The sequence below is a fragment of the Tiliqua scincoides genome, chromosome 2, assembly GCF_035046505.1.
Source record: "Tiliqua scincoides isolate rTilSci1 chromosome 2, rTilSci1.hap2, whole genome shotgun sequence".
In the NCBI taxonomy this organism is placed as follows: domain Eukaryota; kingdom Metazoa; phylum Chordata; class Lepidosauria; order Squamata; family Scincidae; genus Tiliqua; species Tiliqua scincoides.
This window is the reverse complement of record NC_089822.1, coordinates 215,024,423-215,037,180: the sequence shown is the minus strand read 5'-3', so window position 1 is coordinate 215,037,180 and position 12,758 is coordinate 215,024,423. Positions and strand designations below refer to the sequence as shown.

At 42.0% G+C, this 12,758-nt stretch overlaps 1 pseudogene; it reads right to left on the bottom strand.

Annotated features, from left to right (window-relative positions):
- Positions 1 to 7,794: 7,794 nt before the first annotated feature.
- Positions 7,795 to 7,913, bottom strand: LOC136642353 (5S ribosomal RNA; annotated as a pseudogene).
- Positions 7,914 to 12,758: the final 4,845 nt, after the last annotated feature.

Here is a 12,758-nt window from a genome sequence, read left to right as displayed (position 1 = left end):
AAAGAGCATCTTAATTTTGGGGCAGGTGTTTTGTCAAGGTTTTCACTTTGGTTTGGATATTTTTTGTTTAAAACGGAAACATAGAATTACCAGGACTCTCCTTTTATTTTGTCGAATGTTTATTTTGTGTTACCATTCATAATTTGGTTAAACATTTTTATCTCTCTCTAGGGTTAGCAACTGAATAAAATACTATTAAGCAAAGCAGGGCCGTGTTTTGGAACACAAGAGAATTCATTATTTGGAGCTGCTAAAATACACTGCAATTGTTTGCATAGTTATCTAGTTAAATGAACTTGTGGGGAAAAGGCCTGTGATCTGTATAACATGAATCTAAAATGAAGCATATTTAATATGAAAAGTATCCCTAGTTTATAATGTTCTAGGATACAAATTTAAGTTTGCAAAATTCATATCACTGAATGTTGGATGACATTTAGCTATAGAACACATGAAATTATGAAACTTGCCTGTATGCAATGCTGTTATTAAAAATTGGCAGTCACCATTCTCATGTGTTACGGCCAATTGAAAGCCACCTGCATGACTCTCTCATTGCTTTTCTTTACAGCTATTAGAAACACACTTCAAAACAATTTAAAACTGCAGCATCAGGATTCTCTGTACATATATGTTTAGGCTATAAAATATGTTTTCATTCTCCTTTCTCTAGCGTCAGGGCTGCTCAGCATTGTGACCAGTCTTCAGTGCACACCTGCAGCTCCCCAGTGCCCTTTTTAAGTATGAAGCAAACACCTTCAGACTGCAGGGCAGATCTTCCGTGTTGTTGACTTCCTCACGCGCACCATCTATAATTAGCTAGCCTCTTGCAGCCTGCTAGAAAGTGAAACAGTAACTTGCAGCAAACATACTGTTCCTTAGCCAAGCAAGCCAGGTTCTTGTGCCATGATCTGCCTGTTTGTGGCCCCTTTAGACACAGGGCCTAGTTGGCCCAATCAGCCAAAAGTTAGCCGTAAACAAGGGAAGGCACAAGTGTCCACAGCATAAGGCAGCACTGGCACCTCCACTTTCAACTGCATTCGTGACTTTGTGGATTGGAGTATACTGAATAGAAACTGAGCATAAAGCAAGTAAGAAGGAAGGAATTGCAAGACACCATCAGCCACAATTGGATCCCAAAACAGCTGTAACCTGAATGAAATGAATTTCAGCAATATGTGATACCATATAGCTAAGCAGCACCAGCTGTTTTTGTCCACTCATCCCTCTATTAGAATGAAAGAATAATGAATGGGCAAGACACCAAAAGCACACTAAAAAGATGAAAGAGTTGGTGCCAGTTCATTAAGAAAAACACAGTACTGTATATGGGGAAAATGAGCCAAGTCGAGAAACTTGGGATCCAAGAACAGTTTGAAAGGAAGTGTCCACCCCTCTTGCTGGACTGTTTGATGCTATCAATTCCATTCCATTCTTATATTTGCGACTTGCAGATTGACATTTATAACCCATCCTTTCATTTTTCTTCCAGCATCAGTTTATGGCTGCTGATGTATGTTTAAACTGCAGACTCATCCCTGATCTAACACATTTCTGACACACCCTGTCCTTTCCATTTCCTGTTAAGTCAATTTCTGCTCACAATGGCTAAAAGGTGGGGCCTGGGCTGAAATGTTAATTGTCCAGGTCAACAGCTGTAATGGCTGCTGGCCTCCTAGAAATGCCCTGGCAACCCTTTTCTTGGTGGCACCATGTAGGTAAAAGACTTTCCCTTGGTTTTCTCCCCAACTTTATCATTCTTCAGCACATACTAGAGTTACTGCCTGTGTCAGCATCTGGTGCTGATTCATGCCATGAAGAGAAGGAATCCCAGGAGACAGCAGCAGAGCACTGAAGCAACCCTTCTTTGTTTCTTGGAGGAATAGTGAGTCAGCAGAGCTGCAGTTCAGGGTGGCAAATGGACTGGCTGAGGGCAGGGACCCTGACAAAGTGCTCTCCACTTTACGAATGCCTTACCATGTTTCCCTCAAAAGGCCTGTCTGACCCATGCCATTTGTTTTCTCACTGCCAGGAAAAGGATGAGGTGGTTCAGGGAAGTAGCTGGTGCAGCTCCTAAATACCAACCCTTCCCCTTTCCCATCATGAAGAGGGCATGTCAGAAAAACTGAAGAATGTCAAATAACAGACATCCTACAGTCACTCGATGGCAAACAGTTTATAGTCAATTCCAAGAAGATTCAAATCAGATTCTTCTTCCAGCTTCAGAAGGAAGCAGGTCATTAAAATGTATGTAAGCCTAGGCCTACAAATGCAGAAAGTTGCTTGGATTTATCATGACGCTCTGTTTTGTCAGTTGAATGAAAAGTGTGATTAAATTAAAGTTCAGATACCAGATATATATATATATTCATTCAGCTGACAAAAAGGAGCTTCATGATAAATGAAGTGCACATGTCATGTGCTCTGGTTTCCTTATTCTGTTAAAAAAATTTTCCTATCCGGTTGTTCAGATTTCTACACAAGGACTGCTCTCTGGCTAATGTGGGCATTCCACTGAATGAATTTAATTGTTTTATACTTCCTTGTGAGAAAGAGAAACGTTACATGGGCAAAGTACAGACAAATTGATTCAATGAGAGCCCAATCTTATGCATGTCTACTCAGATGTAAGTCTTATTATAGTCAATGGGGCTTACTCCCAGGTAAATGTGGATAGGATTGTATCCTCACTCTCTTTACCAGTCAATACCTATGAAAACATTCCATCTCATGCTCATTTGGCTTCATCCACTCATCTTTAGTCACAGCAGATCAGATAGCTTTTCATTTAAGCATCCACTCCACATATTTCTTTCATTAATGCACAGCTTGCAGCGACCTAGTGAGAAACCCTTCTCTGATTTACTCCAGACTCTGCTGGATGTCAAATATGCGTATATGTACAACTCACAAAAGTCGAGAAAGCCATTGTGCTGAAGGGATGCATTTCCTCTGCCATAAAGCTATGTCACCTCTTTCCTTGAAAAGAATCCGTTTGGTAGATTGTAACTCAGGTGTACCGATTATCATCAGGCTAAAACTTGGTACATACAATGATTTCAAGAAGAAAGAGCAATAGAAATTTCAAATTATTCTATGAATTATGTGGAAAGATGGGGGGGGGAGTCTTTGGGTTTGTGTGTTTTTGTACACCCCATTATTTAATAGAGCTAACCCAGGGCAAAGCTTTTTGCAAAGTTGTAGGATCAGAAAAGCTTTCTATAATAACCATTTATATCTTAGTAAACCATTTATAGCTCTTCATTTTTGTCTTGAAATGTGTCCCTGGCATAGCTCACAGTCTTAAAAATCAACCTGAAAACATTGCAACGCATTTTGCAAAAATGTTAAACGGAATACAGTAATCAGCACAATGAGTCACACCAGCCTACTTCATCGTCATCGTACAGTTAGGATGAGTGGTGCCCCTCCAAATGATGTACAAACAAGCCATATTTTGACTCCTCTTCAGAAGACCAATAACAATGAATTTAAGTGGGTCTCCCTCAGGAGAGCATTCTGCAAGAGCACCGACGCAACCCAGAAAACCTTACACTGTATGCCCACCTACTAAACCTCAGATGGCAGCTGAGAAGGACTTCCAATGCAAAGTTAAACATTCAGGTAGGTATGGGTGGAGACAGACCTTGAGATAAACCCAGTCACAGACCATCTTAGGGCCTTCAAGGTATAATCCAGCATTTTGAAATGGGGCCTGGAAACAAATCAGCAATCAAAAAAGATGGAACAATACTGAAGTAATGTGCTCTGTACACCCCACCCCATCAGTTAAGCAAATAGTTCTTCTAAAAACTTTTCAAACTTTTTCTCACATAGAGAATGTTACATTCTTTCTATCTGAATGTTGCTAGAGCATTGATAACAGCAGCCACACATCTAAGTGTGAAGTGAAAGGTTCTGATCTCAGATCTGTCTGTTTCTGTACCTCCTTTTGTAGCACTTAGGAAAACAATAACATTGCTGTTAAAACTTTTGCTGATATTCTACCAGCCTGAAAGCAAGAAGTAACTGGAAATGTATGATAGACCAGAATTAGAAAGACCAAATACGATTACATCAAGGGGGACTGAATTATTATGAACATAAGAAGTGGCCTTATAGCAGATCTGACCACTAATCCATTAAGGCCAGTATCATAATCTGATTTGTGGTGGGTCTCTGGTACAGGGTGACCCAAAAAAAACAGAACCCACAAATCTTTGAATAAAACTGTTAATTTTAATTTTTCTTCTTTTTTCTTTCAGGGTATACAAGTTGACTTTGTGCATGAAATATTGGAACAATAATCTTCCCCAATATGTCTTGGTCAACCAAGGAAAAGACATTTTGAAATTTACTGGACCTTTGTAGGATTTAATAAAATTTTTATGGGTTCTGTTTTTTGGGGGTTACCCTGTACAAGATCTCTGGTACGGCTCTTTTCCAATACCTGATAGCTTCTTAACTGGGGATACCAGGGACCAATCTTAGGGCCTTCCAAAAGCAATGCATGTGTTCTGTCACTGATTTATATCCTCTCCATTATTATCAATATATGCATCGGGCAGCCTGTTATGAAATTCTTCCAAAAATAAATACCTGGTTTAAAAAAAACAAACTCTTGAAAAACACTATTTGAAAACTATAACGAAGTGCAGGCCAATGATAATTCATTCCCACAAAGCAACCTTACAGCTCAGTTCTGTAATCAGAAGTAAGGGCCACAGAGTTCAGCTTAAATTCCCACAGGCAGCTCAATCCTAACATTCCTCTGGAGTTGGCACAAGTCCTTTGTGCTGGCTCCGGCCATCACAAACATACCATAAAGTACATTTGTGCCAACTTGTGCTGAAGCCACTCTGGAATGGGGTAAGTTTGTGCCAGTGGCACAGGGATTTGGGGTGGGTGTTCCAGGATGGGGAGGGAAGGCGGGTCGTGAGCGAACCAGGCCTGGGTAGGGCATGGGACCAGCACTTGGGCTGGATTCTAACCCCACTCCCAAGCAGCCCTATGTTACACAGGCTGCTCAAATCTGTGCCACCAATTTAGGTGAAGCATATCCAAGTTGTCCCATAAGGCTGCCTGGGGAGTTGCTCAGGATAAGAGAAAATGATTCCCCTTACTCTAAGCTGGGCCACTACCTGTTCCTGCACAGGCTAGGATTGCACCCTGAGTTGCCCATGTAAGCATGCATCTGATTACAGGCTTAATCCAGAATTTTAAATATTTCAAAGCTTAATTATATGAGCCATAAATTATTTGAACCATTGGAGCAATTTCTGGTTTTATTTCACTCGTTAACAAAGCAAGACTCTCAATGTACCCAGGCCAGGGTCTGGGAGTGTCCAGTAAGTACAATGGAAATTATTGTGACCAAACTGGTCTGAGTCTCAGCCCATTCTTCATTTCATTCCTTAATGGAGTGCGCTCTCTCTCTCTCTCTCTCTCTCTCTCTCTCTCTCTCTCTCTCTTGTTCCTTTCCTCCTTATATATGTATGCATATACGTGCACACACATACACTTACCTGTACATATAAACTTAAATTTTTAGTTGCAATACATCATGAACAAATGCTACCCAAAGGGACTAATTGGCTTTATACATTTGACCTTTTATAATGGACGACTCCTTATTAATGTCAGGCTTACTAAGCCTGCAAAATAATTACCAAATATGCCCAAACTTACAGCAGTCACATAAAAAAGTTGTGTTTGCACTGAGCATCCCTCACATTTTACTTTGCAGTAAATCTAATGTCGTTCTTCCTGCAGGTCGAAAATCCAACTGCAGCCCATGGGAGGTGAGTCATTTCCCTGTTTGCTTCCATGCGGCTGCAGCTGCAACCCTCCCAACTTTCAGTTGCACTTAGTGAAAAAGATTCCTATAAGCAACTTTAATCACACTGTCTGGTAATTGAAAAATGCAGCATAGTGGAAGTTTAATGCTTTTATTCAGTCTCATATGGCAGTGTCATTCCTGATTTAAATATTAATTGCTGGTGGAAATTTAAGGAATCTCTGCTAAAAGCATAATTTTAGTGCAGCAATGAGTCACTATTATCTTCTTTAATGGCACAGAATTGTATTAGAATCATAGAAATTAATGATGTCATATTGAACCATAAACAGTTTTTTGGGTTAGGTGCTGTGCTAGACCACAGCACCTAGCCCCAAAAGCTGTTTATAGTTCAATATGGATTCCAGCCATGAAAGCCTTAGCATGTTTAATGATGTCATTTAACAGGTCTGCCAACATGTACATCTTGCCCCAGGTCTGCACCCAATACACATTTCAAAGACATATTCCTGAACTATGCATGATTATGTAAATGGAACTCATGTCTGTAACATGAGATGGCAATCACACATCTGCTATGATTAAAACAAGCCAGCTTTCAAGTACTTTAGGGATATGATTCCTTAAAGAAGACACACCCTTGCTCTTCTACTGCTGAAATTAAGAAAAGCCTGTCTCGTTGAGATGCTTATTTCTGAACTGGAAGAACACAAAAGTGGTGGCTCATTAATGTCATTTTCCAGCTAGTATTAAAAGCCAACATTGTATCAGCCTTCATGAAGCAATGAGTACCCTTGCCTGGGTCGGTTCCATTGAACTCAGTGAGCTTCACTCCTGAGTTAATATGTCATACTGAATGCAAGAGTGATTTACCAAGTCTGAGGAGATTAAAAAATGTTATGTTCATTTTATTTAGGCAGCGCTTGGAAAAAAAATTGATTGTTAAAATCTACAACACATTGTTTGTTTGCAGTTCCTTTTTTCTGCACTTTGCAAAAGAGCAACACAAATACTGTACATATTACTGATGGCCTCTCTCTCTCTCTCTCTCTCTCTCTCTCTCTCTCTCTCTAACACACTGCACTGAAATGACTATTGGCTGAAGAAATAAGTGATGTGCTTGTGGTTCGTGCTGCCATGTGGACAAGCCGTCCTGAACTCAGATTGCTACTCTGCCCAGCTGAAACAATACACAAACCTGCGTGAACCAAACTTTCACAGTGTGCCTGTCATTCCTCCTTCTGTTTGCAAACAAGGATCACATGCGAGCAGCCAAGGCATGAGTCCATCTCTATTGATGAAAGACAGCATGAGAATATCAGCAAAACCTTGAGCAACGTCATGGGTGGGTGGGGGGGTCGCACTGAATTGATCGTGAAGAGCAGAAAAAAATATGTAGCCAAATGCTCTGCACCTAAAGAATACTCTTTTATACACATTCTGTGCAGATGAGACAACACATTATTTTCATAAAACTTTATGAGAGTTACTGCCAATGAATAATGCATCGTATATAATCTCAGCTTTAGCACATTATGCATCTATTTTTATAGAATTTTTTTTTAGCCTCAGAGTTCCATATTCTATTAATACTAATTTCAAGGTCAAAAGGATGTAAGACTCTGCTTCAAGACTCTAGGGATTAATCAGACTAACAGCTTGAAGATATGAGATTCGAGCATCAGTTACATCATAACACATTATTTCTACAATGGGCTCATTGCCTGCATACCACAGGAAACTACAAGATAAGGTGCTATAGCCCATATGAGTTCTAATGGGCCAGGTTTATGTGAGTATGGAATCTCTCCAGCAGTAGTTGACTGAAGATTCCACCCCCTTTCAGTGTGTGCTTCTAGTTCAGAGAACCTCTTGGCAAGCACATTTCCCCACATCTACCCCTCCAAACAAGGTATGTGCTGAGGTGCACTGTTCAACACCAACCTTTGGGGGTTTTTTTTGGTTGGCAACCTTCAGTCTCGAAAGACTATGGTATAAGCCTACAGCACCCGGTATTCCCAAGCGGTCTCCCATCCAAGTACTAACCAGGCCTGACTCTGCTTAGCTTCCAAGATCAGATGAGATCAGGCATGTGCAGGGTAACATGCCTTTGGGGTTTGGTTTTGCAATTATTGTTCAAAGGAGCCCTAGCCAGCATTTGAGCCACAAAACTTCTGGGATTTGTCTGGGACACATTTAGCCAATTCTCCAGGTGTGCACTGATTCCTATTCTTACAGCCCAGTCCTATTGGGTTGCCCCATTGTTGGAACGGTGCTGTAAACCAGCTGTAAAGTGCACTCTGGCAATGGTAGAATAGGTAAGCCAGCATGGGATGTGGGAGGGGGTGAGGGAAGGTGCAACAGGGTGGGAAGGAAGGAATGGGGGCAGGGAGGCTGTGGGGGAACAGCAATGGTACACACCAGATCCTATCCCCTCTGTGCACAGTCTCCCTGACCCCTTTCTTTCCTCAGATTTGCACCAGTGAAATTGCTGGTTCAGATCTGAGGAGGAGACCCATTGCAGGGTGGCAGGTTCATCCCCTTTGTCCTGCAAAGTCTCCTGCTCCATCTCCCCTGCTGGATACAGAGCATGCCTTTTTGGTGCAGCTACATCAGCTGGGAGGAGGGGGAGGACTGGAATTGGGCATCATTATGACCAAACTGGTTAAGGCAACTCATCCTTCAAAATGTCTGGAGCAAGGGAAAAATGCTCCGCCACGGTCAATCAGGAGGAGAGCAAGGCTGGCCTTTCCTTTGCTGCCACTACTGCATCACAGTCATGAAACAGCAAGCAGTGGAGGGAGCCCTCATCCCACAGCTCATGTGAGAGGTCAAAAGTCACCCTCACGCTGAGAGCAGTTGCGCTGAGCCAGTGTGGGCCCCAGCAAATCTCCAGAGGGCCAGAGGCTCATTGGAGACTGGGGGCTCCCTGAGGACCGCATTGAGAGACCTTGAGGGCCGCAAGTGGCCCCAGGGCCAGGGTTTGGGCACCCCTGAGCTAGACCCAGACTTTTCTCCTAAGTGAATGGGCAGGGCTGCTTCACCAGAAAACTGAAACATCAGTGGGAGGGGGCCGCTTTCAAGGCCAGCCATGCACCACCCTACTGCCATGCCACCAATCTGCTGGTGCCGTCTGTTTCCTCACCTCATACAAGGAAATTGGGCAAAGACACCCCCTTTCAACCAGCTTGGGGATGGACAGTATTTCCGAATTGATTTATACACTTTTTCGTACAGTGTTCAGCAAGGGCAATCTTTGAGGCAGCTGATATGAATCCTGTATGCCAGCCTTGCCTCAGGCTGTACTAGACTGGGGGGTATGCATCTGTTTATGCAGATGAGAACATGCATTCCATTTGGAGTCACTAACCACATGCATCATGTGAGTAGGATTGGTTCTAGGTTTCAAGCAGCCCTCAGCAAACTGCCATTCATGGGCCCCCAGCTACCCAGGAGGACTCTACCCGGGAGAAGGTAACTTCAGCACAACCACATTAAGAATATGGGTACAGAAGTACCTTGGGGATTTAGCAGTGGGCTTTTGGAAGGGTCCTAGGCCCTTGCCAGCTGCCCAACAATGCCTGCCTACACCACTGGCCCTGTAGAAGAGGTTACAGTTTTAAGGGTCTAAATTTGACCACTGTGGTTTATTTCCCTTCATGCTGCCCCAAAGTTATGGGGGGGGGGGCTGCATATGTAGTATTTATTTATTTATTTATAGAATTTATACACTCAAGGCAGCTGTAGTAAAGCAGCTCAAAAACAACAGATGAGCTAGATCAGTGGTTCTCAAACTTTTTAGCAGCAAGACCCACTTTTTAGAATGACAAGTCAGGACCCACCAGAAGGGATGTCATTAACTGGGAAGTGATGTCGTGGCCAGAAGTGACATCCTCAAGCTGGAAAATTTTTAAACCCCCATACAACAAGATCAAATCAATTTAAGTAAATTAAAAGTTTACAATAAGTATAAATTTAAAAAAAAATTAAAATAAAGAAGAACCCTCCTAATCCTCCCAAGCAGTTTCTGATCTGTTTAAAAAAAAAAAAATCCCAAACATACCACAGCTGAAAACTAAACAACACTTTGTTCTCAACTGCTAGAAATCAGGAAACCTGCAATCACCAACTTGGGATTTGAATGAAGGATGAAGTCCCAGACTACTTCTCTGTTTGAATGTTTTATTATTCAGGGCTGTTCTCCAGCATCTAGAAAAGCTCTTACCACAATCTGGGTCTCCCAGGTGGACTCCCTTCATAAATAACCTCCAGATGGAAGGGGACTGCAGTATTTTTTTCAGAGCCTTTTGGTTGACCCCCCTCCCCCAATTTCACTCATTTATTCTGTCCATTGATAGCTAGTGGGTTAAGTCAGAATGCCAGATGTAGGGGAGGGCACCAGGATGAGGTCTCTTGTTATCTGGTGTGCTCCCTGGGGCATTTGGTGGGCCGCTGTGAGATACAGGAAGCTGGACTAGATGGGCCTATGGCCTGATCCAGTGGGGCTGTTCTTATGTTCTTATGTTCTTATGTTAGTGGCACCATTTGGTACATTTAAACTGGAAATGCAAGCAATACCACACAGATTGACATAATCTGTTGATTATGCGCATGCCATCTTTAGGGATGTGCTTCAGTGACCATTTCATTGATGGATTTCAACGGGGCTGCACTTCTCATTTGTATTAAAGATCATTGAATTGCTGTACTGCAAGAATATGGTCTTTCTCTGAATAAAAGTTCTGCAGGTATTTCATTCATATTTACAAATTCACCATGTACCACTAGCATGCGGAAGAGTCTCTTAAAGATGTTAAATTATTTGCATTTATGCATTGTTCTTCACAACACAGTGTCACACTGGCTGCTGCTGGGTTTTTTTTGCCCAGGATTGATGGTCTTTGCTCAGTTCCACTATAAACCTCTGAACCCATGGCATACAAGTAGCCTTGACATTTCCAAAATGTTCTCTTCCTGTCTCATGAGAGAGATCTATAAGGAGGAAAGCAATGAAAAATTGCTTTCCCAACATCTTTATTGGAGGGGAACGAAAAAATGTACAAGGCAGACAGAGCAACCGTAACAAGGTTCAGTATATTTTCTCTCCTTCTACCAAAGGGAGGGAAAAGCTCATTCTCAGGCGGCACTCATGAGCATGCAGAGGGACAAAGATTGGAAAGCAAAGCCAGAGAAGCCATCTGCTAGCAGGGAGGAAAGGAGGGCTTTATGCCTTCATGTGCCTCCGTTGCCAAGTACCATTAACAAGGAGCAAATAGCATTGGGGTGGAATATTTTATTTCCATTTAAAACACAGCAGGGTTGCAATCTGTTCTGACATATATAAATGTCAGGACAAACTAGGATGAGTAAAATTGTGGTGACAACCGCTCTGTAATGCTATTTACAAGGGAATCCTGGATTGTTCAGGAGGTAGCAACTATGCAGTGGACAAGAGAAATGCAATCAGAAATGAAACCCAAATAAGCAATAGTACGTACCATAGCACATGAAAATTGCATGTCAAGGTTTAGAATTTCAGTGGTGCATCAAGCACAGAAAATGTACATTAACAGGATATAAGCACCTAGGACAGTGGTTCTCAAATTTTTTAGAGGCCCTAGAAGCTGCTGCCTGATGTATAAATGCCAAAGGGTGTGGCTGCAATGGTGATTGGTCAGCAGTGCTTCCCCTCAAGTAGCAACTTGTTTAACCCTTAATGCACATAGCGTAATCTGCCCTGTCAGTTTCATTAACCACCAAAACTTGGGTCACGTCCCACTGTTGGGTCTCAGGCCCACAGTTTGAGAACCACGGATCCACTGAACCAGTTCCTTGAGATCATCCTCACCAGGTTCATGCATTTTGCCAGTTCCTGTTTCAGCATTAGGGTTGACTGAGAAAGATGCCTTCATGATAGGTGCAACATGAAACACAGGGTAGACTAGAAAGGAACTCACCAAGCTCTTGCAAATGGCTTCTCCCCCATCTTGTTAGATGGATAAGGGCAAAAGAGCTGTGATCATTCAAGCAGACATGAAGGCAGAAAGTAACTTCACCTCTGCACTCATAGCCACTTTCCCCCAAGGCCATAGTACCAGCTCTGTTTCATGTGGGAGTTGAGCACTGAAGCATCACTGCTGTTTTTCCTCTTTTCCACATTGCCTTACTTTGCAAGCACCGACATGTAAGGCAATTTCATCAACAGCCTTTTCTGAAAGTCTGGAGAGGCTTCTGTCATGGGGGCTTTGGGAACAGACTCTCAGAATGCAGGGCATTTGTTAAAACTAGAAAGGTTTAAAGTTCTCTTCCAGACAGCTCTATATTTTCTGGTTCTGATTAGGTAACCATATTCCTAAAGGGACCTGATGGCTTCTGAACCAGTGGTGCAGTCTCTCCTCATAGAGTGGACTTAAAATACTTCAGAGCTGAACATGGTGTGAGTTTTACCACTGACGTCAATAGAATCAAGATTGTCACCACTGCCCTTTCTTTTTAAAAGTTAGCTGTTCCTGTAAAATGAAATTCAGGACCATAATCCATGAGTTTTGTAATATTTGGCTCTGATATTGGCCTTATACAGCTTTATTCTGTTCAGTATAAAAAAAGAAGCTGTTTCTTTTTCATATCCAGTCTGTCAGCCCATTTTTACAGCAGCCAAAAGAAAATGAATGGAATGCTTAATGCCATTTTAAAGACGTTGCTATCTGTGTATGACCAAAATCTGAAAATTAATCCATTGCACGTAGTGTGGCGTTTGAAAATGAATAGATTAACTTTGAAAGGTAGACTGAAGAATGCTTCTTAAAGGATGGCTCTATTGTTGTCTAATGAAAAGCAGATGGTATAATGAATTTCAAGAGACTGAAAAATATTAGTGAAATGACTTAAATACCACGCTACATAACTCTGTCTGAGCTGCCAAAGTATCCATTACAAACATTTAATTTTACATGTGTTGGTA